Here is a 13381-nt window from a genome sequence, read left to right as displayed (position 1 = left end):
TTTTTTCTATCTGACAAATAAAACTTATATTTCTTCCTTTGCGTGATTCTGAGATATGACGGAGTGTTAGGTGGACTACGTTGATAGAAAAAAAATTATACAATTACAAGAATAAAGTTTTTTATATTGAGAGTTAACAGTCTAAAACTATGACTGTTTTTTTTTTAAATATTACACCTTTTTCCTTGTAAAATTCCGACTTTTCTCTTAATTTTATTTGATTTCTTCCGCGACGTGGCCCTAATAGTCTGTCCGAAGAGACATTGACACAGCAACCCCCTTTCTCTCACCATAATGCAATCAGAAATTAGATGGACCAAGAAAAGATACTAGATTCATTGATCTTTGGGTGTTAAGACCTGATTAACTCATTGGATACTACCAACGCCCATGATCAAAAAGCGATTAGTAGCTCTTTTACACACTGTGAGAAGGGTTATTCGTACATCATCCATGGCTCAGTCATTTGGAGCATGTTTTTTTCACCTGTGTGTACAGAGGTCGCGCATTACAACATAGCTACACGTTTTCGATCCGCGCTGCTCTTCTGCAATGCCCTTATTTGCTCAAGAAGAAGTGCACTGATTATTTCAAAGCAAGCAGGAGGAGGGTGTGTGTGTGTGTGTGTGTGTGTGTGTGTGTGTGTGTGTGTGTGTGTGTGTGTGTGTGTGTGAGGATGGCTTAGAATCAGTGTAAGAGCTATATATGAATGAGTCACTCAGAGCAAATCTTATCTTCCCCGTCATTAAAGCATTCTTTTTATCGCTGCCCCCATCTTAAGATTCTGTGAACTCCTGAGGGAACAGTCATATACAGGACTGTAAAGTGTGATTCTGCACGGTTACAGCTTTCCTTAATCATGCACTGACAAACTGTTCTTATTTGTTAAGATAGGCGCGAGAGGTTAGCCAGAGATTCTCCAAGAACTTATCTGTATTTAATGTGGTGGTATTGAGGCAGGGGGTTAAGCCATGATGACATAGTGTACTTACATTCCCACATAGGCTGGATTGACACGTGCACAAGGCTATAAGTCAGAAGATACATGAACAAATTAAAGTGCCTAAAACTATTTTTTGACGAGTTAGATGAGATCGATACCACATTCATGTAGTATTAAAGAAACAAGACACAACATGTTAGCCTGGCAGCGCCCGCCTACCTTCTTCCGCTCAATTTTCATTTCTCTTCAGTATTCTTCTGTGTAAATGAAATTAAGTGCGATAGTCTGGTAGGAGCTAACAACATGTTACTGTAATCAGTAAGATTTGGCTTCAGTAAATCTTCTCACCCAACTATCTGACAAATTGAAGTTGACAGTTCATGGATTTCATGTTCCCCTAAGAAAGATTGGACCATCATTGGTGATCCCTTTTCCAGACCATATCTTTAAACCCCAAAGCCGGGGCCCTACATTGTACTGCATATCCATGCTCATACTGTATATGTCCTCATGCACGCACCACATGGCATTTTCATTAGCAGTGAGGACCATTATTTCAGCGCTTAGCTTAGCAAGAATTCAGAGATAACTTTCTGCACTTTACAAAGGATGGAGTAAGCTTCCTGTTGCTATTCAGAAAAGACTGACTTTCTCTTCAGCTAACAGCTAACTGCTCATTGTATATTTTGTATATATATTCTGTATCGTTGCTGCTTTTTTTCTGTTTTACTTGTATATTGCATATTTTCATGTTTCTTTCTTGGCATTCAGTCTGTGGAAAACAAAGGAAGAATGTCATTGTATGACTGAGAACATGTTTCTTATTGTGGATATGACAATAAACACTTTGAATCTTGGACTGTTGGCATACTGATAGTTTCATCACAGCCTACGACTCATAGCAACAGCCTCCACAACGATAGATTGAAACACAAAACAGCCAGTGTTGGATGGTTTATGTGTATTCATTGGGTTATGTGATAATGGAATTGAACATGTAAACAAATAGTGCCGAAAACAAGGATGAGGTTAGGGTGTTTTATACTGTATGTACAGAAAGGTGTGAACCGCAGGCTACTTAGTACTTTAGCAAAGGATTTGTCTAAGGATTTACCATTTATATAACAATTAAACCATCAATATTTTAATCTGCAAGTCACGGCTTTCACATAATGTTGACATGCACACAACAGGCAGTATCCTATTTTGTATGTGAAGAGGTGAATAAGTTATGTTAACTTTTAGTGCTTTATATCCAGTGTCCTGTTCCAGTTTATAGGCTGTAAAACATTTGTTGTGTTACATTCTATCCATGGTTGGTTTTTTATATGATTAAATTGTATATTTTTGTCTGGGTCAGGTAATGGATTTGCCTATGTGTTCTATCTATTGTTAGGGTTAAGGTTAGGTGTTTGTGTTTGCTTATGTGATGTTTTTCTGGTGAATATTTGTGTGTTGGGTCTCGTTTATGGCTATATATAAAATATATTATGGCTGAATATAAAACTAATCAATACATTTTTATTATATCTGTCTCATTGTGTATGTTTTGTGAGCAGAAAACAAATTTGTGAACCAGCTATTTTTCAAGCTATAGCATAACTTCCCCCTTGATACTCTGATAATAGCTCTTAAACAGAAGCTGTTAAACCCAACCTGAATGGACTGAGTGGGCGGCTGCCATGTTGGAAATGTTGATGATGGTGATGAGGCCATAGAGAGAGAATAGTGCTGTCTTATAATCAGTCACCCAAACTCTTGCCCCGCGGGGCTAAAAGTCAAAGGATCGCCGAGACCTGATGTAACACTTCACTGTGTGATTCTCCCCTTTCAAACTTCAAACTTTGAACAAAGTCCCGTCTATCTTCTGAAATAGGAATCTCCGACCACTGACCAAACTCCATTTAGCAAACCACTGCCTATGTCTACCTTCTCCTCAATGATTACAATTCATTTCCCCCAAGTCCGATCTCTTAGGCAGGCAGCTTGGGAACTACGTAGTATACATATAAAACAATACAGGAGCTATTGTAGCCAGCAACTTGGGAGTATAAAGAACCGATCATGGTGGTACAGAGGAGGCGATTATATTTGGAATATACACCGCTAAAAGGACTTATTTTGTTTCGTTCTATGAGAGCTACATCAACGGGAAATGTTTGTGAGTGTTGGTGAAAAACGCACTTCATCCAGGATTGTGTTGATGTTGATATAGGAGTTGAACAGAAGGAGACAATGTGCTGGCTAAAGCAGATTTGAGGCCAGCATGTAAAAAGGGTTTGCTCTGGTCTGCTGTGCTCTGATGGAGGAGATAGGTGAGTAGAGTGTCATGGCAAAGACCTTGTCAACAGATAACTATCTGCAAATATAACACACAGCTTATGCAAGCCCCCGTGGCTGGCCGCGGGAATATCATATTATTTCTGTGACACTAGGAAAATTGTCATTTACTTCAATCATCTACAATGACACCGATTTTGTTTTTTTAATTTTTTTAGGGAGATCAAATTAAATTTTTTTTAAAAATAAATGTTCGCTAGTGCAACCTACAAACTGTTTTGCACCTTTCTCGTGCTTTTATTGTGGATACTATATTTTACTGCTAAATCACTTATTTTTTCCTTTTACGTGGAATAATAGCCAGTTTACGTCCAGTGAAGCCAATCTGTCCTAAGAGGCCTATACAAACCCTGTTAAACCTGGATTTTTTTCAAGAGTTTTATGCAAGAAATCGACTTTTTAAAATGTTCTATTTTTGTTTTTTCTGAAGCCAAATGACCTGGCCTTAAAGGGGATGTTTTAGAAAGACACTTTGAATCATTTGAAAATGCAAAGAAATCAGATCTTTTCTCTGTAGCAGCGGCAGGGTTGTCAGATCGCCCTCACCCAGGATAACTATGTGTTCTCGGGGTAATGATAAACCGCAAGTGCCCATTTAGTCGCTCAGTATCTCATAGTATTACAGGGTCGTAAAAAATGTAAGTAAATAAATTAAATTTGCGTTTTTTTTTTTCTTTTAGTTTCTCTGCAAGTTATTTCTGAGATTGCTGGCATCGTCTGTATGTCTTATGGTAAAAAATAATTAGGATAGTTTGTTACATTTTAAAAAGTAGTGTTTGTAGTCCTTATGCACGATAACTTATAATGTTTCATTATGTCACGTAATAATGTTTTTTATATAAAATATCTTCCTTAAATGTCAAGCTGAAGGCAAAAAATCTCCAAAGAACGTGCTTCATCTTGCTACACACGTCAATCCAAGCCAGACTGAAAACCTAAAGTAGCCTCTTGTCTCTTGCACCAAATAAGTAAACAATTGCATCAATAAACACGAAGAGCCCTGGCAGGACGTAAATCAATCACAGTCCCAGATAAGGCTCCGTAATCATTAACTCTGTTTTTGCTGAGAATTCATTTTGACTGCTGGCTCGATCGCCTCCGTCAGCAGAGTGCGTTTTTATCTCTCTGATCCTCTATTGGTGCTTCAGACATACGCCAATCAATAGACATTTAACCTCCACAGCTTGAATAACAAGCCCCTGGGTATTTAGTTAAGAGTTCAACACTATCAACTGTCCATTGTAGCTATGAGGAACTTTTAAAATATTTCTGAAATAGTTAAAATTTTTCCTCTGATGATCATAAATTACATGTTATAGCAAACGAGACCATAAGTGCAAAATAATTATATTTTTATATAGTTTTTCTTAATGCCCTTGTCATGGGTATACGCTCACCCAGGAACAACAGCCTGGCGTGGTAAAAACATCACTATTTTTGACCAAATGGGCAGCTAGAATGAACAAAAATGTAAAGTTCCTTGTCGCGCTTTTAAATACTGCATTATGCCTTTTCAGCGCACTTCTTAAGAGAAAATTTGTCAAAAATTTTGTTTTTTTTATCCAAAATGTATTAGCTCCCAGTAAAGGTCCTACATAGGTTTCAAGGTAATCCCAACCATCGGCGTCGGCAGACCCTTTTCACCGGGGCACGTGCCCCGTTGTGGATCTGCGGTGCCTGGGTATGCCTGGGGCACTGATTTTTTAATTAATTAATTTCTCCTTGATATCGACTTTTTGAACCTGTCCTGCACAGCGTCAGCGACCATTCACTCCGGCCGGCGTGAAGTGAAGTAAACAGTAACGGCCTCCACACACATCCTGCGTCTACCTCTGGAGCGCGTCGCGTTACCTTACTGCTGCCTCTCTCGGACTTTTCTCGGACACATGCAACGTCTCAGCAGCTGCTGCTGCTGCAGCAGCGCTGCTTCTAAAAGCCCTGTATTTCTACATAGAGTTTTCATAGATAATTCCCATTAAAAATGTCATCTATGATGCATATGATTTATATTGAGACTGGACAGTAATCCGTTCGCCCCATTGCCATTTTTTTAATTTTTTTTTGCCATATTTTCGCTTGTTGGAAGTTTTATTTTGAAGGGGACACACCAGGAAATGGTGAAACTACAGCGAAAGCTGCCAGTATGAAGTCAATATGACTCTCAGCAGAGTATTTCAAAAATCACTTTACTGCTTTATACGGGAGAGAGAGAGGGGGGTGTGGTCGGGGAAGAAGAAGGCCGTAGACACAGATCAACGGAAAACTGTTGCGCTCATCATGATCTTTTTTATTTCTTCACTATATTGGATCTCTATATGTGTCATTTATCCAAAAATGAAATGCCAGAACTAATTGAAAATTAGGTTTTAAATCCCTCGGATTTTGACTAGAGTGAATGCTGCTGGTATGACTGTCAGCAGAGTATTTCTCTATCAGTTAAAGGCCTACTTCACCGGTTTGAATATGAAGGTGTATTGAATTCTGAGATCCTATGTAGTATAAATGTGCAATTTTTTTTTAAATCCGTTCATCCTAGCCTGAGAAAAGGCAGAAAGAGTGTTTTTTTTAACCCTATATTTCTCTTTCTCGTGACATCACAGAAAGAGAAATATAGGGTTAAAAAAAACGTACTTTTTAAATATTAATATTAGGATGAACCGATTTCAATTTTTTTCGCACATTTATACTACATAGGATCTCAGAATTCAACACACCTTCATATTCAAACCGGTGAAGTAGGCCTTTAAAGCACAGAGACGCGAGAGAGACGCGCTGCTCTCAGAAAATAAATAGGCGAGCCTCCTGAGGTGAAGGGGAGCGTCGCTGCAGACGTGCCTCCGACGCGCCTGCAGTGCGCAGTGCGTCTGAGGTTGGATGTGTGCTCGCTCTACATTGATTTCTGTGACAAAAAGTCAGACGCAGACGCGAGGTAGACGCGCAGTAGAGGTAGGATGTGTGTGGGGGCCGTAAGCGTTACATTTTTATCCTCTGGAAGCATAGAATGTCTAACAGCTGCAGTTGTGAAAGGACATTCAGCGTACTGAGACGCCTTCACACTTGGTTGAGGAGCACAATGGGGCAAGATAGGCTTCATCATCTTGCCATCATGTCGGTTGAGCGAGGAGAACTCTCCAAATTAAGCCAGTCACAATTGATCGACAGCTTCGCAAAAATGAAGCAGAGGCGCTACCGTTTACTGTTAAAAAAATGAACAGCTCCCCTATCTTTCTGGCCATGATATACACACCTCATAGGATCATCACCATCACACCATCATAGGATGGTCTGAAATAGAAATGATAAACACAGACATGTATGTATGTAGAGGTGTTTTTTTGTTTTTCCTTTTACAGTTGCACATTTCAAGTTTTCAGTTTTCAAGTTCATGTTTGCTGACAGATATTTAATGAAGATACGCTTTATGATAATAAATAAGTGCTATAAAATATTTGCTCGCGTGCTTGCATTAATTATCTGTGCCCATGCTTTTTTTAAATAAATAATTGCCCAAAAATTTTTTAGCTCGCGCGCTTCGCGCGCTCGCATTTTTTTTTGGTGCCCTATTGTGCCCCTGTATGGTATTGGGTGAGCTGACGCCCCTGATCCCAACTACAGAACAGAGCCTTTCTTGTGTATATATATTCTCTTAAAACTCTTATTGTATTTTATTTGACTCTATTCTATCTTTTCTATTGTGATCATAGTAGAGTAGGATAAGGAGTTTGTCACACCAACATTTCACTGCACATACTGTATGAGTCTGTGACAAATAAAGTCTTTTGAATCTTTTAATATTTAAGCCTGAATTAGCCAGCTCTTCACTCTTCATCCAAGACCGATTAACTGATTAATCCCATGCAAAAATGCTCCAAATATTTGTGATTTGTGAAGCAAAACACATTATATTTCGTCTTATTAACCATGTTAATTTGCCTCTCTCTCTCTCTCTCCATCTCTCTCCATCTCTCTCCCCCTCTCTCTCCCTCCCTCCCTCCCTCACATTCTCTCTCTCTCTCCCTCTCTCTCGCTCTCTCTCTCTCTCTCTACCTGATGAGGTCATACTCTGCTTGAACAAACCAACTCTGTCCTCTGACCACGCTCTCATATTTTTATTTCAATGTCATTTTTTTTCACTCACAGCTGCACTAGTGGTCTGTCATCACTTCAGACCTTAAATTAGTTATATATGTGAAAAGAAGCCACACAGCACTTAGAAAAAAATACTCCATTATCAGTTAAAGGGGGTTCAACGTCATCCCAATGTCCCATGTGCTAATTGTTCCCCGATTTTTATGACACCAAATGGGACTTCATATTAATGTCATATTTGAGGATATTTTGTGGATAAAATACAGTGGTAAAAGTTGATATTCATGATGCACTCTAGATGTGTTAACTTTAACATGATTGATTCATCTCTATACCACTACTGGGGCCATGGGAACAGCGATACGCTTGGTCTTAAATTCCAAGTGCAAAATGTCAGAAAAATATGAATGTGCATTTAAATTGCTACTTCGGACCTTATTAAGCTAACTAAACTAAAAGTAAACAAAAATTGCTAAAAAATTACTTCAACACTATGTCAAAATCATGAGAATAAAGAAAATAAGTGCAGGTTATTATGAGCAAATTAAGAACTATAGTAGGAGTAACGCAGCTTGTTTTTTAAATACATTGTTAACTATTTGGTACTTTAATCTATAGAAGGCAGCATGTTTTGTAATGTTTCACAGCTTTGAAATGCATAAGTCAGACCTAAACCTGTCAGTTGAATGAAGTGGAGTAAAATAAGTGCAACGTTTCTCTCCAAAATGTATTGCAGTGGAAGTATGAGTTAGTATAAAATAGAGAAATAGAGACATACTCAAGTGAAGTTAAAACATAATAATTAACCTCAGTACATGAGTGATGGACTTTGTTTATTTCCACCTCTAAGTAAAGCACAAGTCACTCAAAATTGTACAGAACATATACTGTAGTTTGTACTTGGTCGGATAATACAAAATCACTACTGCCCTCATGTGGACACACGGCACACACTCAAGTCCACACTCAATGCACTGCTCATACTAGATGTTTAAACCACAAACGGTTGAATCACTTATTAAGAATATTAATCATATACAGTAGAATACAATAATCGGGATTGTGTGGAGAATTTTACCAAAAAAACATGAATCTGTTGTTAGCATTTAACCCTAAAATGTTCCCTCTTTGAAACAGCTTTTATAAACAGTCGCCATTTTAAGCTTTCCTCTCTCAAAACAGTTCAACAACACATTTCTTTTAGACGTTTCAACCGCAAACTATTTAATCACTGAGAATAGTCAGTATTATATTTAATATTCACGTAGAATCCATTCCAATAATCATGATTGTGTCACACATTTTTATTTTGACTTTTAACATAAATGTCCAACTCTCTGAAGCAATCAAAAGCTTTTCTTGTTCAAAACAGTTCAACAACACTTTGATTTTGAAAGATTCAAGCGACAGTAAACCACGAACACAACGTACTGCTGTGTTCCTTATAACTGTGTTCTAACTCTTAGCATCTCAGCAGCTTTACTCTCACCCGCTCCAAGGTTTAGCTTGTTGTTTCCATATTCAGGAATAATCTACACACTCGAAAGTTCCCTCTGTAAACTCTCTTGCATTTTTCCTTGTGGCCAGACTTTCAATTTTTTTCAGACAATAACAGTTGGGCTGCACAATTAATCTTTAAAAAATGCTGCGATCTTGATTCATATACTGTCTATGCGATCTCATTTCTAAGTGATGACAATTCGCTCGCTCACCCATATTCCCATATTCAATAAAGTTGAGCCGAATGTTCACTTCTTTGCTCTGGAACAATTCTAGCTGCTGTATAAATGACAATTGTCTACACAATGTGAAAAAACACAAGCTATTAAAGTATCATTACCGTAAACAACTCAAATAGATGATGTAACTTGCCGGTATTCCACATTGAAGCCCCAATATTTTGATACTGTACACTTCTGTTTTTAACCAATACGTTTTTAAATACAGTGTTAAAGTCCTTCTGTGGCCTCTCTTGCATTTGTCCACAAACACAACCCAAACCCACTGCTTTATTCATAATAACTGTTCAAACTTTTAAGCGTCTCAACAGATTTACTCCTCACAGCTCCATAGTTTTTAACTTGTTTTTCTCTTGATTCTGGAATTTGTATGTATTATTATTTTTTATTAAACCTTTATTTAGGAAAAAAATACCTCATAGAGACTAAAAATCTATTTTTCCAAGAGTGTCCTAGCCAAGCCAGGAAGCAGTACAATCACACATAATAAAGAATAATTTCAAAATAACAATAAAATACTAAAAAGTTCCCCCTGTCTGTTTACCTGTGTTGGTGAAGTGTTGTTGCAGTGTCCCATCCTGCCCGTACATCCCTCTACAGCCCGCGCCCTGACAGTGCCCGGGCCAGGTGCCGAGTGACCCCCCATCCGCTCTCTCTACCCCAGCCAGACTGAAGCAAAGCTGGGTAAGAGTAAGCCAAAGCACGGCCCCTACTATAACACTACAATGTTACTGGATAGTTGCTGTTTAAAACTGGGGGCTATTGGGCCCAGCTGTAAAGGGCCCACAGCACACAGGGATAATCCCCCCACTAATGCCTGTCACAATGAGATTTGATTGGAGACTTGAACACACCAGGATTAATAGTGTCAAGTGAACAGTGTGTAATACATAGACCTGCATACAAACAAGGCTAATTGGGTTTCGGTTAGATGGAGATGGAGGATATGTTTTATTGCAGTGCAGATTCAATTCCACTTCATTAGCTGAGTGATTTCGCCAGGACATTTTGCTGTAAATAACGATAAGACTAGCTTAATACTTTGTCACAAGCTGGTTTAAGGGAAATAAAAGCACTTCACCATTGTCACAGTTAGTAGTTGAAACCAAGCAGTACCTTAGCAATCAGATCATCCAGATCAATAAACATCAAATACACAAAAAAAAACATCTGTCTACAAGACTTTGTCATCTGTTAACAGCTTATTAAAGCTGGGGTATGTGATTTCTGATTGGTCAAAATTAACATGAGCGGTACACTTCCAATGACCAATCAGAGCGAGGCTCCCATTCTATAAAAAATAAAAAATAAATGATTGGCTGTTAGGACTGTCCATTCACTTTGGCACCGACTTTGTTGGTGTAGAGCGTGTCAGGGAGGGACCATAGGGGAGGGACCAAAGAGAACAAGTGGAGCGGTTGAGGTATTTGGATTCAAATCTCTATCCCAACTGCTATTTTCTCCCCAAATTCTCCACCCCAGCTTTAAAGGTGGAGTCAGCGATTTTGGTGAACGCTTGTATTGTCAAAATCAGTGATTATCTCCTCACGATCCGCTACCTGTCTGTACTGTGTGGCGGATAGTGGGGAGATATTCACAGATTTTGACAAAAAGGGATGTTTGACAACAAATGTCCTCCAGAATCCAACAATGATTTGTATTTGATGCATTATCTGGTCCCATGGTACTCACAATTTGAGTTCATTTGAGTTTATTCGATTAACATTTGATGGAAAAAGTGGACATGTACCACAACCCAGAAGTTAAGAGGGAGTCTTAGCTCTTCAGCATATTTTTTAAAGTGACAAACAGCCAATCATGTGGCAGGATTAGACGTGTGCGACTTGTAGTTGGAACAGAATAAAAATGGCGGGGAAATTAAAGAAGGTGAATAAAAGGCTGCGGCCATAAGCAGCATGGTAGCAGGACGAATCCTCCATTCACAAGGAAAAAAGGTCCCTCAACTTCAGTAGTTTGGAGAGATTTTGGCTTTTTACCATCCGACAAAAAATAGAGCAACTGTATCGTGCCTGAATGATCTTTACTAGTTGTGGCCCTTTGAAAGGAAAATGTTGCATTTGTGAGTCTAGCACAATTTATTTATATTTATCCCTATTTATAACAGTTGCCCTCGCCTGTGTCACTCCGACAGTGTGTATGGAGGAGCCTGGTCTCTCGCTGTCAAGTGATTCGGCTTTGTAGGCAAACAGACGATCTCCCCCTGAGGAGCTGTTGAGCTGTTGAGCGGCTGCTGTCATGTTTACATTCACCCAGCGATACAGCCGACATGCGCGGCTCTGGAGTTTGTTCAGGTTTTGACCGTTGAGCAATTAATCCCATGTGTCTGTCTACACAAAGTTATGTGAGTTGTACATGAGCTTTTCTGGAACGTTTGGCAGTTTGGGTTAGTAGGTGAGTCTAGAGGAATTAAAAGTTATGTCAGCGATTTTGGAGAATGCTCTTAGGCAAAATCCCTTTTTTGTCAAAATCAGTGAATATCTCCTCACAATATGCTACTTATCTGTACTGTATGTGCCTAAAAAAAATCCAGTGTTACACAGCCTATAGGCTCTACGGACATGTTGCTAACTATGGTGGGTCCCCTTTGTTTACATACCCGTTTACAGAGCCTATGCTATGTATCAACACCAGATTTTATTTTCTGTGCACAGACACAGTACAGACAGGTAGATATTCACTGATTTTGACGAAAAAGGGATTTTGACAACAAGCATTCTCAAGAATCACTGACTCCACCTTTAAATAAAAAGGCTGTTTTGGACAATAGTACCAGACTAACAGTAGCTTAGATGTCAGCAGAGTCTTGAAGCAAACTGAACAGTGTTTTGCAGCTTGTTTGGACAAAGCAGCATAGTACAGTACAAACCGATCTAGGCCAAAAGGGAGCTTAACGTTGGAGGCTGCCAGAGAATGCATTTGTAACATAAATGTTCCTGGTTTTGGAACATTTGTTTAGGATATTCTGTACTGTATTGGGTAAACAAATCCTCCAGGAAAATGCTGCTTTTGTAATTAAATAAACAGCATAAACGAGGGACTTTGGCTTTGCAATTAGACAGTGTTTTGGTCATGGATGGAAGAGGTGGTTAAACAGAAAGCAATGTAATCCTCACTGGGTTTGAAAGTCAGGTGCATTTTATAATCAAAACAAAGAAATGTCTGACTCAGTACGCTGAATACAACTTTAACACTGCATCCTGTGCTTCATCTAGTCTGAACTCCTTTTATAGCAGTTCCCATATTTAAATGAAACAATAAAGCTGATAAATACCAAAAATAATCAATATCTTAGACTTAGTCCATCTATCACTACATTGTCACTTCCCTAACCACAATGTTTTTAAGAAAAAGGGTCATGAATATATTCGCTCATGTTCTGCAGTTTTTATCAGATGTTGTTACACAAATAGGAAGGAAGACTGTTTTTTTGCTGGGGACTATTTTCTGCGGTGGATTAATACACATGTGTTGCTTTAGTGAGTATTCATAGCAGCAGGAGGGTGTGTGCGTGTGTGTGTGCGTGCGTGTGTGTGTGCGTGTGTGTGCGTGTGTGTGTGTGTGTGTGTGTGTGTGTGTGTGTGTGTGTGTGTGTGTGTGTGTGTGTGTGTGCGTGCGTGTGTGTGTGTGGCCGTGCGTGTGTGTGTCGGGGATTAAGTCAAACTAAACAGTGTCCATGTTCATCATAATAAAGGAACATGTTGTGTTTCTAATTATCCCATTATAATAATATTGAGTAAAATGTCATGACATGCTTCAGATAAACACAGTGTGTGTTCTGTAGTTGTAAGAAGGATTAATTCATTGTTGGTCTTTGGAGGGATTTGTTGACCATACGAGCTAACGCCTCAGATGGCATTTTAAAATATGAAGAAAAATATTCATGAGAAGGTAAACCATCACTCTTTCTTAAAATCTTTAGTGCAACAGAGTTATAGGGACCACAGCAGCTTCTGTTCAAGAAAAAACAATTGTTCAGCCATTTTTTTTCACTCATTGGGCCAAAGAAATTGAATTTGCATCTTCACACATGTTGTGCAATGCAAATGGTAGAATGACCAAAAAAACAAAACCCCATCAACTGTGAGAGCTAGTACAATGAGGCCTTTATTTTCATTGAAATAGTACACACACACACATACACACACACACACACACACACACACACACACACACACACACACACACACACACACACACACACACACACACTACCACACACACACACACACACTCACTCACTCACTCACTC

The sequence above is a fragment of the Ammodytes marinus genome, assembly GCF_949987685.1.
Source record: "Ammodytes marinus genome assembly, chromosome: 7".
Lineage (NCBI taxonomy): Eukaryota > Metazoa > Chordata > Actinopteri > Uranoscopiformes > Ammodytidae > Ammodytes > Ammodytes marinus.
This window is presented reverse-complemented; position numbering follows the sequence as displayed.